We start from the raw sequence: 17169 nt of genomic DNA on the forward strand, positions 1-17169 counted from the left end.
ACCAAAATACGCAGAAAACATACCAATAACAACATAGTCCTCGCATAATCAAAACAATAAATTCATCGAAGGTAAAATTACATCATGATTAATTCTCAGGAAAATTCCAGCTGGTAATTAATAACTCAATCAAGGTATTTTCATCTCCTTCTAATTCGTTTACTCCAGTTCTCCCTCTCATACAGTATTAATCAGCACAAACTCGGGAAGAACAGAAAATCTAATCATGGTTACCGTATCGTCTGTACCATATAAAGGAGAGGGGATGATTTGAAAGAAAATTAACCTGGGAGTAAAATGGAAAACCTGACATGAATTAATAAATATACAGTTTAGCTTTAAAACACTTAACACTCACAATTATATATATATATATATATATATATATATATATGTGTGTGTATTTATATAAATATATATGCACATATATATAAACATAAATATATATATATATATATATATATATATATATATATATATACATATATATACCTATATACACACATACACACACACATATATATATATATATATATATACATATATATATGTATATCCCTTTACGAGTGATGATACCTCAATGTGGTGAAAGGTTTTGCCTATCGCCATGATCAACAATGCTATACTAGTTAGTGCCATCCATATTCAGATGGTTTGCTGAAAACGATCACACTTAAGTCTCCCACCATCACCAATCAGTAATAGCCAACGTGATAATGGAATGACCAAACCCCAGACACGAATGTTGACATATCAGAGGCCTTTGTCCTGCAGTGGACTAGAAACGACTGTATTTGTTGTGGTATATATAAATATATGGAGAGAGAGAGAGAGAGAGAGAGAGAGAGAGAGAGAGAGAGAGAGAGAGCTGACTCCTCACTCCAACATTTCTGTGCTTAACCATCCAAACTGTAGATGGAGGTTTATCAGTCTCAAGGGACACAATAAACTTTATGTGGAAAGTGACCGAGCTACCTTACAAAGTCGTCAATCCATCCGTACACGAAACATGGAATGAACACTTAAAATTATTTGAGCTCTCTCTCTCTCTCTCTCTCTCTCTCTCTCTCTCTCTCTCTCTCTCTAAATACACACACACACACACACACACACATATATATATATATATATATATACATATATATATATATATATATATATGTGAGTGTGTGTGTGTGTGTGTATATGAATATGTATATGCATGTATATTTGTGTGTGTGTGTGGAAGTGTAGTGTATGAGTTGAGGTTGGTAACCGTTAGGCCAATGAACATGCATACATTATATACACTAACTATATATATATATATATATATATATATACAAGAGCAGATATTTATAGGATGAGAATGTTAGGACAACACCCCACTCAAAGGATGTCCAAAAGCTTTTGTCTCACTATCACCCATTCAAGCACTGACTACACCAAACGTTGCCTAACATCGCTAATTGAATTATTAGCAACACAGCGAACGTTTTTCGTGGAGGAAAAAAAAATCACCTTTCTGAAGTATTTTCACTGTACAGCAAAACCAAACAAAGTGAGAAGGATATTCATATTACGTTTTAACGCACACACAAGCAAAACCAAACAAAGTGAGAAGGATATTCATATTACGTTTTCACGCACACACAACGGGTAAATTTGATGGAGAGAGAGAGAGAGAGAGAGAGAGAGAGAGAGAGAGAGAGAATTACGTGTATATGTACACCGTTTTTAACAAATAATCATATAAGTTTCGTGTATTTGCAATCTTGTTTATTTTAACTGTTTCTTGCTCGATGCTAGATGATCTCATTTTAAGCTCTTAGTTTTATAACTAAATCTGCGAGAAACAACGTTCATTAATTCAAATAAAACTAAGCTTTCTGTACACCAGGGTTACTGATTGCTCGTCCTAACCTATATGATGAATTATCTTCTATTTGAAAGTTATATTTAATGTCATCAGATTAAGTAAAGCATAAGAAAAGTCTCTGGAATATATGCCACGAACCACCTGCACAAAATAACTTTTTTAAAGGTTAGATTTTCCAGTACATGTAGGTGTAAACGTTAGATTTGCCAGTAATTCTTAAGGTTAGATTTGCCAACAATTTTATACGTTAGGTTTACCAGTAATTTTAAAGGTTAGATTTGCCAGTATGAACACCAAATTGGATTTTGTTTTGGAACAAAATTGACAACCTTCAAAGGGATACAACTCTAGTTTAGATATAATGCCAGAATTATAGTTTTAGAGTTATGATATTATAGTAATACAGTTGAACGAATTTCTATTTAGCTATAATCATAATTTTCTTTCATTCATTTTATTATTAATAGTGGAATACAATTAAAAAATATATTTGAGTCACATGGCCCCGCAATAGGGTCAAGGAGACCATTCAATAATGCTAAAAAGAAGGTGCAACTAAGTGCCGACGGGATGCTGAAAAATACTTTTAAGTAAAACGCATACAGGGAACATCGTGAGGTACACTGTCGGACTAAATCCCTATGAGGCAACCAATACTATCGACAAGAGCAAGTTTCACGTCAATTGAATAAAGAAAAAAAACACCATTAGCTGTCTAATTCTATCAAATTTATGTCTCGCTTTTTTCCCCTATGAAGGATTTTGCAAAAATTGTAATAAAGCAAATTTCTTCAATTTAAATTAAATAAATAATGAAATCCAAAGTTCCTAATGATGACTAGCTAATTAAGATCGACCATAGTCTGTATTGGTTACAATATTCCTTCCCTTACTGCAAGATGTAATGAAAAGGGTAAAAGAATACTGATAATAAGATAAGAGTACCGCGGATAGAAGAAAAAAAAAAGGCTTCTTTTAAACTTCAAGTTGGAATCTCATGGGCTATCTCTCGAAGTGTCCATTCCCAATTCCTGTCTGCCCATTCCCAATTGCAAATTCAGTTAAGCAGCTTGCTCCAGTGACCTCCTCCTTAGCTCCTACTGTAACCTCCTCTTCCTTAACTGCTACTGAGACATCCTCCTCCTCCTTAGCTGACAGACTTCCTGACGAAGTCGTCTGTCGCCTTTAAGGCTGGCTAGTCATTCTGACTTACGGCCCAACGAAGGAGGGAGAGCTTTTCCCCTACCGTGGCTGCTGCTCCTTTTATATAGAGGCCTTTTCTCGGTCTCCACTGGGATATCAAGAGAAATTCAGAGGAAATAAATGTCGCACCAAAACAATGTCCTAAATAGCCCGGCTGAGTCAGTATGGGACCAAGAATGCTCAGCATTATTTAGGAGACATAGAATACCTACTGAAGGTGTTTGAAATGACTTGGCGCTCGGATTTAAAAGAAGCCAGTTATGGAGTATCTAGTTAATGCAACACGTCAAAAATTACTCTCACCAGGTTATGGCTACTCCCTCTCTCCTACTACCCGAGTGACGGGGAGAGCTGTACGCGTGACCGGAAAGAAATATATATGGTACTACAGTCTTTTATTATTTCATATATATATATATATATATATAATATATATATATATATATATATATATACATAATATATATATATATATATACACACACACACACACACATATATATATATATATATATACCGGACTCTTGCAGAAAAAACAGTAGCAAAGAACGGATGAGTGATTTGCACTATAGATTATTCATTTGGTAAATAGCAGTTATGTGTTGAAATACGTGTGTGTCTCAATACATTATGTAAAATACAAGGAGTGGCATTTCTGTCTCGTTATAAATTAAGAAGACTTTGCTCAAATAAAAGTATCTCAGATAAGAGACTGTGTACCCTGACATTTGTGTTCAAAATGCAGTAGTATACCAAGTAAGTAACTTTCATATTTACAGAGATACTTCAAATCTAATATTAATCAGAGCCAAATGGGGTGCACTGTAGCCACCTTAACCCCCACCCCCGCCTCAGAAATAGGAACTGAAAAGTACACTTGGCTTCACCAATTCCAGTATACCTCACAGGAGCTAATAAGACGTCTGAGAGCTGTACATAGTAGCAGGTAACACGAGTTTAGCAAGAAACTGTTTGAAACGCTGCTTGTAAAAAAAAAAAAAAAAAAAAAAAAAAGTACCTGAGCTTGCAGACGGATCAAAAGCATTTCTATTAAATCGACGAAGTGCTGTATAGAAAAATATTGGTATTTATTTAACGATACTTAGTAGTTTTAATAAAAATGCTTTTGATCACGTGTTTACAAGCTCACTGATTTTGTTTATAGAGGCAGCGTTGCCAAGTTTCCCTTTCGCTAAACACGGTGATACACGCTACAATGTACAGCTGTCAGACGTCTCAATAGCTTTCCGTGAAGTGTACCAGAATTAATTAAGCCAACTGTATAAGGTGAAGAACAGAAATAACAATAAAACAAACGACTCGGTCCGTTGCCGGGAAAATTAATGAGGCAAATTAATTAGTGAAAATAAAACCTCTCAATTTCCAAAGATGCTTCATTAAGCAACAGAGGATAACTAAAGGATTTGATTTATGGAATTGGGCCAATTGGTTCGGCACTGAGGCCGGGAAGTTCATTTACTGATCAATAAATCATACGAAAATCAATAGGCGAATTATATAAAAAAATGCTTTCCAGTAAATTTATTCATAAAGAATTAAAAATAAACTAAAGGAATATGATTTAAGGTAATAAAGATCTCCACAGTTAAAAGGCATTGGACAGTAAAATAGAAGAAAGAAAGAAGGAACGATATGAAGCTGAAAATTATTTACAACTAGAGGCCGAAGGACACTGTGCACTGAGGACACTGTCCTAACCTAAGACGGGGTATATACAATTAAAGAAACATTATATCCAATAAGAATTCAATGTAATACAGCGCAGATATTCATATGCAACCATTCTATCCATGTTCTGCAAGCATTTGTACGGGCGGCCAGCCTTGTCAGCCACATACATTGGCATATAAACTAACGTGACCATTTTCGCCGTGCAGGTAAGGCCCCCATCCCAAATTCTAACTTGGAAACTTGCCACGACCTTTGGGAGTTTGGTGCGAATGGCAATGAGTCAGAGTGAGGTGAGACGAGTTCGAACTTTTGTTGGGGACTATTGGAGTCTGGTGCGAGAGAGACAGAGAAATCAACTAAAGGGATTGAATACCGACAGAAAAATAAAAGCATGAATTAATGGGTATAATTGATATAAAGGTGCCGAAAGCAATAAAAAGGCAAAATAAAATTGGAAGTGAACACCATTGCTAAATCTGCCAATCTATCTCACCTTAGCATAACGGCCATGAAAGTCATAGAGCAAAAATTTAGTGGTTATTTCGTCTTACTTAACCTTAGGTGAAAATATGTTGCCAATGTATCAAGGAAATATATCAGGAAATATGGACTAAACTAATGAAAGATAATGGTCGTTATTACTTTTTTAAGACAAAGGGGCAACGAGATGATGTACTGGAGATGTTCCATTATGTAGCAACCTAATTGAACCAGAGGGAGAAATATTACATAAATTATATCAGAACGACTGACGGGGACAAGTTTTAACTATTAATGAACTTAGGAATTTAACATAAAAATATACTAGTTTCGATAACATTAGGTATTATGTAAGAATTAATGATAGTAAGGAATTCTACATACGACAGGAACGAAAACAAATTACTGATTACAAATGGAGCAGATAAACAAAAACAAAAACAAAACATCAGATGAAATCAAAAGAAAATATAAGTAAATAATTAAGTAACAAAAAAGATTGAATCATCAGAAACAAAAAATGTAACTTGAAGACGGAACGAACAACAATGAAGAGAAACGATAATTAGGTGAAAATCCTCAGACGTCATTAACAGGAAAAAAGGTTACTTTAATATAAAAGCTCCTTTGGGGACTTCTTCTATGACTTCCTAAGGTCTTGCAACAATAGAGAAAAAAAGGTGCTTACTGCTCATATATACGTAGAAAAGAGGCTTAAAATTCAATTTTTTCTAATATACAGGATTTAAAACGAAGAAGGTATATATATACATATCTATACATATATAGAAATATATATTATATATATATGTATATATATACATATATATATGTATATATATGTATATATATATACATATATATATGCATATATATATATATATATATAGAGAGAGAGAGAGAGGAGAGAGAGAGAGAGAGAGATACACACACACACATTTATATATATATATATGTGTGTGTGTGTGTGTGTGTGTGTGTGTGTACACTCAATACATCACTAAAAATATACCACCTCAAAACATCTGAAAGCAAAAAATAGGCAGTTCACTTGCACAAAATTCTGCCCCTTGGAAAACCAAATAAACTAAGTAAACTAAATCGATAATAAATATACTTAAATGCAGGAGAAATAGATAAGCAATGCAACGCGTCGAGAGAGAATTATGATAATTCCAGCGGTATGTTCCAGAGAGCCCGGAATGTCAGGCCCAGTGGTCATAGCGTCAACATCTGCAAAAGACACAACTCCCATCATGGTTCGATGAACGAGTGGATTCCAGATTTCAAAGAGGATTCCCATTGGAATTCTCCGATCCTATCATCCATCCGACATCCACATCCGATGGAAGTGGGGCTATTTTACTCGCATTCCCTGTCCCGGCATTTATTAATGGATATATGAGCGGAGAAATGACTCTAAGAGGTTGTATTGTAGTTTGACTGTTGACACTGCGAATATGCACAACAGGAATGACAGCAGCAAGTACGAAATGGGGTGTAGAGGGATTCGAGAACTTTTTTAAGGGGAAAAATCGGTTATAACAATGCTAGCGATTGTGCTCGTCTATGAGCATTGAGATAATATATATATATATATATATATATATATATTATTACAGAGAGAGAGAGAGAGAGAGAGAGAGAGAGAGAGAGATTGTTTGGCTTTATAATATTTTCCACAACAATAAGCTAGGGGAGAGGATTATAAACGTAGTCTGTGCCCTCAATAATATTACAAAGAGAGAGAGAGAGAGAGAGAGAGAGAGAGAGAGAGAGAGAGAGAGAAAGAGAATTTATAACGTACAGTACACATAGCAATTGTTCTCGAGTGGCTATTGAAGAAAATTACCATGACCCTCATCTCTGCTCTCCCCACCAAAACAAAAAAAAGGTAGAAAAAAGTGAGCATTTCTTCCGTAAGTATTTTTATTGTATTCCTCTGACTTCCGGGAACAGTTCGTTGGCTTTCTTTTAGGTGAGGATTTTTCTTGGAAATGACAAACGAATTTATATTCTATCAAATTAAAAGTTCTATTTTAGACGTTCATCTACTCATATTCTGTTCTGTCCACTCCTAAAGGATGATCTGTATCGAGTTCTGTGAAAGTGATGGTCTTAATCTAGAAATTCTAAGAATATCATTGAATACTCCAACACTGTATTCTACAAATCTAGAATTTTCTGATTTGCGTTGCCTAATTCTTTGTGCGATCAAACCTGGATTATACTTTCAACCTGAGGCGACCGATATCATCGATATTTCTCTCTCTCTCTCTCTCTCTCTCTCTCTCTCTCTCTCTCTCTCTCTCGATATATATATATATATCATATATATACTGTATATATATATATATATATATATACACACACACACATAATTTAAGGACACTGACCACGTTTACAGTACTTTCCCTCAAATGGTTTCGTGAAAAATGTATTACTACAGCAAAACACACTCTCTCTCTCTCTCTCTCTCTCTCTCTCTCTCTCTGGACAGTATGATAAATCAAATGTCAACATAATTATCCTTCACGCGATTGAACCCAAAAAATCAGATCATACAAACAGAAACAGATAAACCGAAATACACTTACATTGACTTTACATTCGAAACTTCTGTTTGTTCAAAGCATTTCCTTCTCGTGACAGAAATACCCAACATAAGGAGGCAGCATTTAGCCCATTTAAAGAAAACTCTCCAGTAAAACTCAATTCACAACAAAAGATTAAGACATTGCGGTACGAAACAGCTGGAATTTTCCTCTGCAGAAAGCACAAGAGTCAAGTGATTACAGGTCAGGCCGTTTAATTTTCAGAATTGAAATCTGTTTTGGATATTAAACTTCCCAGTCGGGAACAGTGTGGTCAATGTGGATATCTGTGTGTAAGGAAAAACATTAGGAATATATATGGATATGGAATGTATGTGGAACGAAGTCTGCAAATAACACAGTGTAAAATGGTGATAGAGGCGTAGCTAAAAACCCCGTTTAAAAAACCTTGAAAATCAGATCCTGAATGTAGTTAAAAATAAATCCTAATAAGGTAGTGGTAATATAAATAAAAATCAAAGATGACGATATACAAGTTGGAATAATCATTTGCTTTACATAAATATCTGTGATAGTTAAATAAATGATGGTGGGATAGGAGAGAAGGTAAAGGACAAATTAGTAGACGAGATTGGGGAAATTGGGATGGCAAGATGTATCCTTAAGTCTGGAGAAATGGCGCTCTCTCTCTCTCTCTCTCTCTCTCTCTCTCTCTCTCTATATATATATATATATATACACACACATATATGTGTGTATATATAAATAGATATATATTCATTATAAATATATATATATATATATATATATATAAATATATATTCATATATATATATATATATATATACATATGTGTGTATATATAAATATATATATATATATATATATATATTCATATATATTCATATATATATATATTCATATATATATATATATATATATAATTATATATATATATATTCATATATATATATATATATATATGGGATTGTGTACTTGTAATATTTGCATGTCTCTCCCATCGTAAAACAAAAGTTGAAGAAAATTCGCTAGAAGGAAAATCTTGATGGTAAAGAAGAAAGGGATGTTATTCTGCATGTCTTTTTATGAGCCCCGAGATTGCATCATCATTTCCCAGTGACGTGATTGCCTGGGTTTCATCCCTCGACGCCCTGTCGGATGTAGCAACTTTTGCTCCCTGAAGGAAAAAAAACACTCGGGGCGTCTGTCAGGTGGTTGGGGGAAAAGGGGGGGAGGGGTTGAAAAAGACTCCTTTGACATAGAATCTAGAAGAGAGAAGGGGGCTGGGGTTCCTTGAATCAGATCGTCCATCTAAGGCCTCTATCAGTATTGGATAAAAGTTCCTAACCGCAAGATCCTTTCAAACGAGATAGATATTGAAGATACCACCGCTGGAGGATTATCAGTTCTTGTATAAGATAATAATAATATTAATAATAATTGAATTAATTATCATGAACGAGAGGAAGTGTAAAAGATAAGGAGAAAATCATAAAAAATGTAATAAATAAGTTACTTTGGTAAAGCATGTTCAGAGCACTCCCCCCCTCTCTCTCTCTCTCTCTCTCTCTCTCTCTCTCTCTCTCTCTCTCTCTTATTGAAGAAAGCTAAAGGGTAATAGCGACAGATATTGGTCCTCTTCGCTATTGTTATTAGTGTCAATGACCTGTTTCCCTTTGCGAGAATCTCTTACTTGCAGTTATTGTTCCTGGAAATCATAACTCCAGAGTAACAATACAATGTTGTAAAATTATCCTTTTTTATTGATCTTTGCGGAGATTATTGATAATCAAATACAAAGAACGTTTTAAAGTTTTGGGGTATTTGATTTGCAATGTACAAGAACGAGAAGATATTGATAAGGTTTATGAAATAAAATTTGAAAACACCAAATACAGAAGATATTTGAGATAGCGATATGGAATATCTTCATCAAATTCATAACTATGATTCAGAAAGTAGGTTTATTCTTAAGCAGCCTTTCACGTGCTTTGAGCCCTCGTCTGCTTCTCAAGTATAGATAATAAATCGAATGGAATATTTATGTCGATCTGACTTGCATCAAATGAAGAAAAAATCCTTCTAAAGATTCATGGTAATTGTTACTTAATGAACGGCGACACTTTTCCTAAATGACTAAACGAAATCTTGAAAGAACCTTAAGATCACTTATCTTGCTTCTTTTTTATGAATTCTATGAAAATAAACAAATAATTACTGAATTTAAAATATGAAAATAAAGAGAATCGTTGGGTGGTGAACAGTTGATTAAATAATGCAAAAACTAATCTTATTTAAGATGTAAAACTTTTGTTGAATAACTACAAGAATCAGAGATGAAAATAAATCAAATCCTTCCTCTAGCAGGAATTCTACTAAATGATCCTTGCAAGGACGCCACAGCAAGCCTTGAGGCTTATTAAGACTTTGCTCAGGAATTTGCAGAAAGTGAGATGATCATAATTCATCTTCCGGAGCAATTTAGAACGTAAGTGTAATTTTAAGTGTCGTGAATTCCCAGAAGGATTTCCTCATTCATATCAGCTCTCGCCGGAACCCAGCGAGGTAATTTAAAAAGCTCTTGTGTAAATGGATTCGAGGAAACGAATGTTCAAAACGCCAAGCACTGCATATCAGATTTGTAAGAATGAGATAAGAAGATCAATGAAAATAAGTTTTCGTTATTAAGGCAATGGATATTTCAAATATTTGAAACGGGAAATGAAATGTTGTTCTATTTTGTTACAATGAATTGTCAGATGAAAAAGTTTATGTATTACTATTATTATAATTATTATTATTATTAATTGGGAAACTGTAGGCTACAACCCCTTGGGGTCTAACAGGGAAAATAGCTTTGTGAGAAGGGGAAATAAATAGACTAAATATGAGATCTAATGAATAAAAAATATAAAATATTCTAAGATCACAAACGTTAAAATAGGTCTATCATACATAAACAATGAAATAAGACATGTCAACCTGTTCAGCAGAAATGCATCTGCAACACATTTGTGTCAACCTGTTCAGCAGAAATGCATCTGCAACACATTTGTGTCAACCTGTTCAGCAGAAATGCATCTGCAGCACATTTGTGTCAACCTGTTCAGCAGAAATGCATCTGCAACACATTTGTGTCAACCTGTTCAGCAGAAATGCATCTGCAACACATTTGTGTCAACCTGTTCAGCAAAAATGCATCTGCAGCACATTTGTGTCAACCTGTTCAGCAGAAATGCATCTGCAGCACATTTGTGTCAACCTGTTCAGCAGAAATGCATCTGCAACACATTTGTGTCAACCTGCTCAGCAGAAATGCATCTGCAACACATTTGTGTCAACCTGTTCAGCAGATATGCATCTGCAACACATTTGTGTCAACCTGTTCAGCAGAAACGTATCTGCAACACATTTGAACTTCTGAAGTTCTACCGATTCAACAGTCAGATCAGGGAAATTATTCCGAAATCTGGTCAGAGCTGGAATACAGTTTATACAACACTGAGTAATATTGAGTCTTGTGATGCAGAAGGCCAGACTGATAGAATTACCGCCATACCTTGTAGCCTAAAAAGTACAGGATTATGCAGTCAAGGAAGATATGAATGCAAAGAATGGCCACATTTATACATAATTGTATGCAACATCCAAATTTGTCCCTTTCTCTCTTTCATAATATATATATATATATATATATATATAATATATATATGTGTATATATAGATATATATATATATATATATATGTGTATATATAGATATATATATATATAATATATATATATATATATATATACATATCCACAGCATATATACATATATACTGTATATTCATATATATACACACATATATATATTATATATATATATATATATATATATATTTTTGGGCTCAAGCCATGTCGTCCTGATGGAAGTTCCTATAGGGTAGCTTCCTAGGGTATATTACACCCTAGGAAGCTACCCTATAGGAACTTCCATCAGGACGACATGGCTATCTCACCCAAAAATAGATTTTTCGCTTCGCTCAAAATCCGTTATATATATATATATATATATATGCGTGTGTGTGTTGTGTGTGTTGGTAAAAACCTACCTTCATAAAGTGATTAATCTCCGATGTGTCATTACAGCACCAGAAGATCATCCCTGCAAACCTTTCCACACTGGCAGCATCAAAAATCATATCCTGGAAGAAAGGAAAACAAAATTAGGGAGCTAACCTAAACCTTCCTCTTGCAAGCTTATAAAGTCCCTCGGTAAACAAATTGTTTTAGTGAGAGAGAGAGAGAGAGAGGAGAGAGAGAGAGAGAGGAGAGGAGAGAGAGAGAGAGAGATTGTTTTGTTTAAACACTATTTTTCACACAAAGAAATTGAGGGAATGGAGTACAAACGTAGTCCTCTCCTTAAATTTGTGAGAGAGAGAGAGAGAGAGAGAGAGAGAGAGAGAGAGAGAGAGAATAAAATGCACACAAGGCAATTTTTAAATAGTGCCTATTGAAGAAAATTACCATGACCCTCACCTCTGCTTTCCAACAAACCAAAAATAGTCAGAAAAAAGTAAATTTTCTCTTTCTGTTGCATCTTTTATTCCTTCTGCTTCCGGGAACAGTTAGTAGGCTTTATTTTAGATGAGGATTTCTCTGGGAAACAACAAACAAATTTATATTCTTTCGAATGAAATGACCAATTTTAGACGTTCATGTCACAATGTGTTCTGTCCACTTGTAAGGGATGATTTGTATCAAGTTCTGTGGAAGTGATGATCTTATTCTAGATATTCTAAGAATAACACTGAATATTCCAACACAGTATTCTATAAATTTATAATTTACTGATTTGTGTTGTCTAATTCTTTGACTGATCAAACCTGGATTATACCTACAACCTGAAGAGGGAGAAATATCATGGATATTTGCACACACACACACACACACACACACACTCTCTCTCTCTCTCTCTCTCTCTCTCTCTCTCTCTCTCTGGATAGTATGATGAAATCAAATGTCAACATAATTATACTTCACGCGATTGAACCCATAAATAAGATCATACAAACAGAAACAGATAAACCGAAATACACTTACATTGACTTTACTTTCGAAACTTCTGTTTGTTCAAAGCATTTTCTTCTCGTTCCAGAAATACCCAACATAAGGAGGTAGCATTAAGCCCATTTAAAGAAAACTCTCCAGTAAAACTCAATTCCCAGCAAAAGATTAAGACATTACGGAACAAAACAGCTGGAATTTTCCACTGCAGAAAGCACGAGTGAAGTGATTACAGGTCAGGTCATTTACTTTTACAGAATTGAAATCAGTTTTGGGCATTAAACTTCCCAGTCGGGAACAGTGTGGTCAATTTGGATGTCTGTGCGTAAGGAATAAAGTATAAAAATAGATATATAAAACGAAATGTAGATTGGATGAAGTTTATAAATAACACAATTTTAGATGCTGATAGTCGGGTAGCTAAAATCCCTGTATAAAAACATGAAACGTCTTTGCTTTTTTGGAACTTTGAAATCGAATGTTAATAAGAATGGGGGTAATGAAAAATAAAACCGAGAGAGGATGATATACAAGATGGGAAAATTATTTGATTCATTTAAGTATTAACTATATGCTTTAACAAATGATGGTTGCATAGGAGAAGCTGTGAAACAAAATAAGAGGCGAATTGAAGACGGTACGAGATATGTTGAATGTTCAAGTGTCCTTGGGAACAATAGTACAGATGTACTAAAACATTGAGGGAATTCTCTCTCTCTCTCTCTCTCTCTCTCTCCTCTCTCTCTCTCTCTCAGCAATGATCCAGAATGTAATAAGGAAAGCAAGAGGCTGAACAACCTTTGTCAGGGTATTCACATATACATACATACATACATACACTATATATAAATATAATTACATATATATATATATATATATATATATGAGTGTGTGTACTATTTGCATGTCCCTCCCATCAAGTTAAAGAAAATTCGCTAGAATGAAAATCTTGAAGGTAAAGAAAGTGATGTTATTCTGCATGTCTTTTATGAGCCCAGAGATTGCATCACCACTTCCCAGTGTCGTGATGCCTCAGTTTCATCCCTCAACGCCCTGTCGGATGTAGCAACTTTTGCTCCCTAAAGGTAAAAAACACTCGGGGCGTCTGTCAGGTGTTGGGGGAAGAAGGGAGGGTGAAAAAGACCCCTTTGACTTGGAATCTAGAAGGGAGAGAAGAGGGGGGGGATGGTGTTTCCTGGAATCAGATCGTCCATCTATAAGGCCTCCAACATTATTGAGAAGAGGTCCCAACCGCAAGAACTTCTCAAAGGCGATATACTGGTATATTGAAAAGATGCCAAAAACTGGAGAATATCAGTTCTTAAATGAAAAGGAATTAACTATCGTTAAAACAAAAATATAAAAGGAAAGTAGAATTATGTGACAAATGAATGTATCAAAAACTTTAGTGCTAATTGTTTGGACAAAACTTACTGTCTATTAAATTTCTCATTCCGGATCTGGATACTAATTTCTGGCGTTGTTATTCAGTTAGCTTTTTATGCATGTTGCATAAGATTTTCCAGAATTATGACCATCCCTTGCATTTGGATCTAACTACCATTTTGTATGTACTACTAAGTATGCAATTAGTTCTAACAGTCTTCATTTCTCCATCATAAGACTTAATACTACACAGTATTCTAGATGTTTTATTCAAGCTGTGACTAAATTGAAGAATGGTCTTCCTAATCAGGCAGTTGAATGGGTGAAACTTCAGAAGCTCAAACTTGCAGCCAATGTTATGTTGAACAGGCTGACACGAGTCTGTCTTCATAATTTTATATATACCATATCTATTTTAACGTTGCTAAAAACCTTAAGATATTATATATTCTTTATTTATTACTTAACATATGTATTTTATTCATTTGATTTCCTCGTGGGGCTATTTTTCCAAGTATGAGCCTTTGGGCTCAGAGCACCTAGCTTTAGGGCCGTAGCTTAGCTAGTAGTAGTAGGACTAATAAGTTGTGGAATGATCTTCCTAATCGGGTAGTTGAATCAGTAGAACTTCAAAAGTTCAAAGTTGGAGCAAATGTTTTTATGTTGACCAGGCTGACATGAGTCTTTTTATAGTTTATATATGACATATCCTTTTTTTTTAACGTTGTTAATAGTTTATATAGGACATATCTGTTTTGACACTGTTATTGTGTTTAGAATGATATATTGTTAATTTATTCTCATAATTTATTTCCTTATTTACTTTCCTCACTGGGCTATTTTTCCCTGTTGGAGCCCTTGGGCTTATAGAATCTTGCTTTTCCAACTAGGGTTGTAGCTTGGCTAATAATAATAATAATAATAATAATAATAATAATAATAATAATAATAAATAATAATAATAGTAACATTATCTGAAACGGTTTTCCAAAATACCGTCTAAACTCTCTCTCTCTCTCTCTCTCTCATCTCTCTCTCCTCTCTCTCTCTCTCTCTTATTGCAGAAAGCTAAAGGGTAATAGCGACAGATATTGGTTCTCTTCGCTATTGTTATTAGTGTCAATGACTTGTTTCCCTTTGCGAGAATCTCTTACTTACGGTTATTGTTCCTGGAAATCATACCTCCAGAGCAACAACACATTGTTGTAAAATTATCTTTTTCTTCTACTGATCATTGCGTGAGTTATTAACAATCAAATGCAAAGAACATTTTAAAGTTTCGTATACTTAACTAGCAATGTATAAGTATACGCATATATTATTCAGCTCTATCAAATAAATGGAAAGACCAAATATTGTATAGACGATAGACAGCGAATACATATTACTATCAACTACGTCATTATTACTCAAAAAGTACAAACAATCTGTAATATGTAATTGTAGTGATAGTGGAAAACCTACCTTCATAAATTCCATAACCAACGTCCTGTCATTACAGCCGCAGAAGATCCTCTCACAAAACCTTTCCTAATTGGCAGCATCAAAGGACACATTCTGCAAGAAGGGAAAATAAAATTAGGGACCTCACCTAAAAGCTCCTCTTGCAAGCTTGTAATAAACTTTGATACATGTATTCTTATTAGTAGAGAGAGAGAGAGAGAGAGAGAGAGAGAGAGAGAGAGAGTGTGTGTGTTTGTGTCTTGCTGTATAATTAACCATTTACAAAAGAACCATTTGAAAGAAACGAATATAAACGCAGTCTGTCCTTAAATTTGAGAGAGAGAGAGAGAGAGAGAGAGAGAGAGAGAGAGAGAGAGAGAGTGTCTTGCTGTATAATTAACCATTTACAAAAGAACCATTTGAAAGAAACGAATATAAACGCAGTCTGTCCTTAAATTTGAGAGAGAGAGAGAGAGAGAGAGAGAGAGAGAGAGAGAGAGACGGTCTTGCTGTATAAATGATAATTCTCATAAGAACCAATTGAGAGAATGGATTATAAACGCAATCTGCGTCCTTGAATTTGAAAGAGAGAGAGAGAGAGAGAGAGAGAGAGAGAGAGAGAGAGAGAATGGGTCATGGTGTGCACGAATCAATACTATAAAACGTGAAAGACAAAAACCAGTTTTATCATCAAAGAAGAAGGGTAAAAATAAAGAAAAAAAAATCCTTTTTTTCTCTTGGTTTTCTCATATGGTTTTTGTATTTCCCCGCCTTCCGAGAACAGTTCGTTAGTCTTCCTTTGGGGGAAGGATGTTTCTTAGACCCAAACAAATTTGACCCCATTCAGAAAATAAAGCAATACTTAAACGTCTTACCTTCTAATTGTATATTTGTCTATTTCCATAACGTAATCGGTATAAAGTTCTAGGGGAAAAAAAAAGAAAACTTCGACGTTTTCCAGGTCTTCGACAAATATCTAACTTAGAATTTTAATTGAAAGGGGGAAAATGTCTGTGTCTGTCTGTCTGTGACATCAAAGCCTTCACCTGATAAAGATATGTCAAGATTTCGTACTGAAGATAATTTAAATTCAGGTCTGTCTGTCTGTCTCTTCCGTTCAGAACATTGTATTAAACTGTCAAAATGCTGCTTAAATTCTCTACTTAAACAAATCAAAACATAAACAAAGACAATTTTTCTCTTTCGTTTTGCGCGTCCAGGTTTGCATTATTGCGTGCAAAAGTTACATATTGGCAAGGTAGCCCAATAAAGTTTTGTTTAAGCAGGAATTTCAGAAACGTCTATCTTTCTTTCTGTTGGCTCAGAGCCATCTCTCTCTCTCTCTCTCTCTCTCTCTCTCTCTCTCTCTCTCTCTCTCTGGAACTACTTGTCATGTTAGACTGTGTTTTTGTTGACATGCATATCTCTTTTTACAAAGGTTATATTTGTCCTTCTGATAGTCAGACATTCTGAAAATGTC

General features: G+C 34.6%; 1 long non-coding RNA gene across 2 annotated transcripts in view; it reads right to left on the bottom strand.

Annotated features, from left to right (window-relative positions):
* Positions 1–15809, bottom strand: part of LOC137621104 (uncharacterized) — a 35104-nt gene extending 19295 nt beyond the window's left edge. For both annotated transcript variants that reach the window (XR_011040120.1, XR_011040119.1), the window contains exons 1-2: positions 15711–15809; positions 11906–11998 (exon numbers count right to left, since the gene is read on the bottom strand). This is a non-coding gene — a long non-coding RNA (uncharacterized lncRNA). The remainder of the gene's footprint in view (positions 1–11905; positions 11999–15710) is intronic.
* Positions 15810–17169: the final 1360 nt, after the last annotated feature.

Source organism: Palaemon carinicauda, chromosome 27, assembly GCF_036898095.1.
Source record: "Palaemon carinicauda isolate YSFRI2023 chromosome 27, ASM3689809v2, whole genome shotgun sequence".
Taxonomy (NCBI): domain Eukaryota; kingdom Metazoa; phylum Arthropoda; class Malacostraca; order Decapoda; family Palaemonidae; genus Palaemon; species Palaemon carinicauda.